Below are 4,487 nucleotides of genomic sequence, written 5' to 3'. Positions count from 1 at the left end.
TTGGCACTTAAGCATTTGTGTACAAGGTATAAAATCTCTGAACACTCAGGAGTCTGTCACAAGAAGTTTATAGGTATGTATTCAGGATATGCATTCCCTACTTTGTAGTCTCTCTTCAAGGTTTGGAGTCTGACATTTTAGGTGATTTGTGTCTCAAGTGTAGGTTTGAAGTTTAGATCATTTTTTAAGGAGAAAGGCCTCTGATTTCTTTAAGATTTTATTTCAATGTTCGCATCTTAGATATTTGGAGGGTTTGTACCAAGTGTGAGGTCCCAAAAACCCATGTCCTAAGGTTTGAGTCTGAAGTAACTGGAAATCTATATTCTGGGCATAACATCTTTGAATTCTTGGAGGACCTCTGTTCCAAGGGGTAAGTGTGAAGTTATTGGGAGTTTAATACAGGGAATAAAGCTTATGAGTTCTTTGATGGTCTGTATTCTAAGGTTTGAGTTTGAGGTATCTAGTGGTATTTTTCAGGGTGTGACCCCTCAAGGTTGTGAGGTTCTCTCCCAAGAGTTAAATCTAAGGTACTTAGTGATTTGTTCTCAGGGTACAAAGTATTTGAATTCCTTCAGATTTTTGCATTCCAATGTTTAATTCTGAGGTAATGGGAGAGTTTCAAGGAATGAGGTTTGTAAATTCATTTAGGGCCTCTTCCAATACATGTGCTTATGATATTAGGGACTGAGTTTAAGATGTAAAGTCTGTGAGCCTCTAGGTATTCTATGCCCCCAAGTTTAAGTAGTAGGTATTTGGGGGTTCATATTCAAGATATGGAGTCTCTTAAAATCTTTGAGAGTCTACTTCTCTACATTTCAGTCTGAAGTATTTGTGGGTCTGTGTTCGGTATATAAGGGCTACAGACTCTTTCAGGATCTTCATGTCAAGTTTTGAGATGTAAGCATTTGGCACATTCTGGGAGGATGTGAACTTTTTGAGGGTATGTGTCTCAAATTTGAGTCGGAGATACTGGGGAGTCTATGTTCAAGGTACAAAGTCCCTGAAAATCTTTGAGGGTCTGTTTATGAATCTTGGGTATTTTTGTTTTGTTTTGTTTTGTTTTGTTTTGTTTTGTTTTGTTTTGTTTTGTTTTGTTTTATGTTCAGTTTGGGAGCTCTCTAAATTCTTTGAGGTTGCATGTCCCAAGCTGAAGCTGAGGTTTGAGGGAGCTGTATTCATGGTGTGAGGTTCTTGGACCCTCCAGGATTGTGTTCCTAAGGTTTGATTGTGAGGTAATTACTTCATGGTGTGTCTTCATGGAGTGAGGCTTTTGAACTCATTTAGGGCCCTTTCCAAGATTTGAGTCTGAGGTTTTTTTTAAAGATTTATTTATTTATGCATACAGAACTGGGGTACAGGCCAGAGGTGCAGGGGCGGTGAGAGGATTCACCAGAGACTGAGCGGGGAGCAGAACAGGCAAATCAATGAAGTACACTGCTGAGGGGAGCAGCGGGCATGTCAGGAGGGGTCTGCCGCGCCATGTGGGTCACCTCCAGGGTGGGGATCGAGCTAAACTGGGGTGGGTTTAGCTTCTTAGTGCTGTGCTTTAACCCACTGCACAACCAGGAAGGGCCCGAGTCTGAGATATTTAAGGCTGATGTTTAGAGTCTCTGAACTTTTAGAGGGCCCATGTTCCAGGTTTGAGTCTCAGGTGTTTGTTGAGTTCATCTTCAGAATATGAAGTCTGAAATGTTTGAGAATCTATATTCCAAAAGTTTTTATCTGAGGCACTTGAGAGTCTATGTTCAGGTTGGAAGTTCTCTAAAATCTGTGAGTCTATGCATCAGGCTTTAACTCTGAGCTATGTGCCTTTGTTCAGAGGATGCGCTCTGTGAATTTTTTCAACACTTTGGTCATGTCCCTAGAATTCAGTTCGGTGCGCCTGAGTCTTTGAGGGTCTCTCCCAAGGTGTGAATCTGAGGCTTTGGTGGTGTGTTTTAGTTTGTAATGCTGCTGAACTCTTTCAAGGTCTGTTTTCCAAAAGTTGATTTTGAAGCTTTGGGAGTGAGATCTGAGCTCTTTAGGGTTCTGTCCTCCAAGATTTGATTCTGAGGTAATTGGAGGTCTGTGTTTAGGAAATGAGATTTCTAAAATTATTTATGGCTTCTTCCAAGATTTAAGTCTAAAGTATTTAAGGATTCTGTTCAGAATGAACTTTCTAAACCTTTGGAGGGCATACACCCCAAGATTTGAGTATGTGATGTTTTGGATTTGTATTCAGTATGTGTAGGATCTGATGTCTTTTGAGTTCTGTGTTCTAAGGTTTGGGTATGAGGTAATGGGAGGAAGGGGTGTGTTTAGTGTGGTAGCTGTGCCTGAACGCCTTTAGGGTCTTTGTCCTAAGTTTGCTTCTGCGTATTTGGACTCTCATTTTAGTTATGAGGTGTCTTTGAATGTCTGTGTTTCAAGTTTCAAAACTAAGGTACTTGAGGGGGTTCATGTTAAGGTATGAGGTCTCTAAACTCAATGAATGTTCTTATTTTAAAGGAGAGTCTAAAATTCATGCTGGTTAGTGTTTATGGTGTGAAATCTCTGAAATCTTTCAGGGCCTTTATTCCTTGAATGTGAGCTTGGGTAGGAAGCTATCTGTGTTCAGGGCATGAGATCTTTGAATTCTTTGTTCTAAGATTTGAATTTGTGGTAACTGAATGAAATGTCATTTCCTAGTGAGAGTTTCTCTATATACATAGCCAGGGAGTGGAGGGAACTTCTTTTCTATGTTTACAGCTCAAGCACATTACTAAAATAGTGTCTGTAAATTAAAATGTCCTAAATAAACCTTGTTTATTATAGCTCTCCACTGCCTTTTCCAACAAAATTAATGTTTGTCCTAAAGATACTATAATCATTCTTTTTTAAAATGCAGCACATAATTGGCAAGAAAAATATTTCTGGGGGAACATTGTTTATAGCGATACAGATATATCATCTATTAACAGTTGTTTAAAAGAACTCTTGTGAACATCATATTTTTCTTAACTGCTTTATACTGTAACTTTGAGTGGATGGAAAAAAATAAAGATTATGTTTAAATGATGCTTCAGATATCACATCCTGTACAAAACCTTCTTGGTCTTATAGCTGCTAAAGTGTTACCTAAAATCTTTCTGGAAATCTAACCTGCTTACACCCCCACCCCCACCCCTCCTATAGTCAAAAGCAGAGTAAATTGTTCAGCCCTCTTCTTTCCTACAGCATTATAACAGCAATACTACATGTGAGATTTACTTTGACACTGTCTGCCTCCTTCCACTGAGGGACAGGGCCTGTATCATTTCTCAGTTTCTTTGGTGTCTACCATGGTGCCTGACCCACCATGGGTGGTAAGTAGTAATGCTGTTGTTTTTATTTTTAACTGGTATTCTAATAACTCATTATACCTTTAATCCCCTCTGCCTCACTCCACTCTTCATGATGATGACAGTGTTGATCTGGTTTTAAAAGAAACATCCCTAAAGGGGCACCTGTGGATGTAGCCCCCAGAGCTGTGCTGTTGACAGACAGCTCTCAGCTGCTTCAGGGATTCTCAACTGTAGAGGGAAAGTCATACTCTCGATCATTTAATGACTGATCGTGTGGGCATACAAAGGCATGGCCAGCTAGACCCGACCTGGGATAACTGTGATTCGAGAGCTCCCCAGGGATTTGGCCATTAGTCCCATATCGTAGTTCAACTTTGTCCTTTCAGACTTGTTGATTGAAACTTCTTCATTCTGTTTTCTTAAGTATCCCTTTTAATATCTGCACAGTCTCAGGTGATAACTGCTTATATGTGTCTGGTACCAGTGATTTGTTTCTTAGCAATACTTTTCTTGTTCTGCCTATCCAGAGATTTGTTAATTTCATTGACCTTTCCAAAGCTCTGGTTTTGGCTTTGTTGATTTTGTATACTGCCTGCTTCCAATAAAGTTGATTTCTGTCCTTTATTATTTCCTTCTGTTGAGGCCCAGGGCTGTTGAGGGACCCCGAGCTTCTTGACTTCTATGCAGGAAAGAATTCATGCGGGAGTCAGTTAGGTGAGCTAGAAATGAAGTTTTATTGTAGGTGACAGTAGCACTCAGGAGTGAGCAGGCAGATTCCCAGAAGAATCCTGCCGACATAAATACTTGCTTAGTGTGAGGGGCGGGGGCTCACAGATGTGATCCTGAGAGGGGTTTGATGACTTTTTTGACAAAAGGGGCCAGAATTTGCAGGTGGAACAATGAAATTTGACCAATTTTGTTTATTGAAAGCACCTGACCCTTAGCCGCCTGTTAGATACTATAGAAGTTTTTCAACTAGTGGCACCTGATATGAGATAAACTAATAAAGTGTGAGTCACTTTGTTCTGAAATGTGCATAACTGGAAGAGGAAAGTAAGTACTGCAGCTATTGTGCTAAATTCCTGTTCTAGATAACTGGATCAAGAAGATGTGGTAGATAGATAGATAGATAGATAGATAGATAGATAGATAGATAGATAGATAGATAGATAGATAGATAGATAG

Source organism: Condylura cristata, unplaced genomic scaffold (genome assembly GCF_000260355.1).
Source record: "Condylura cristata isolate star-nosed mole 26May11 unplaced genomic scaffold, ConCri1.0 scaffold00027, whole genome shotgun sequence".
Lineage (NCBI taxonomy): Eukaryota > Metazoa > Chordata > Mammalia > Eulipotyphla > Talpidae > Condylura > Condylura cristata.
The sequence above is the reverse complement of the archived record's forward strand: the minus strand, read 5'-3'. Positions refer to the sequence as shown.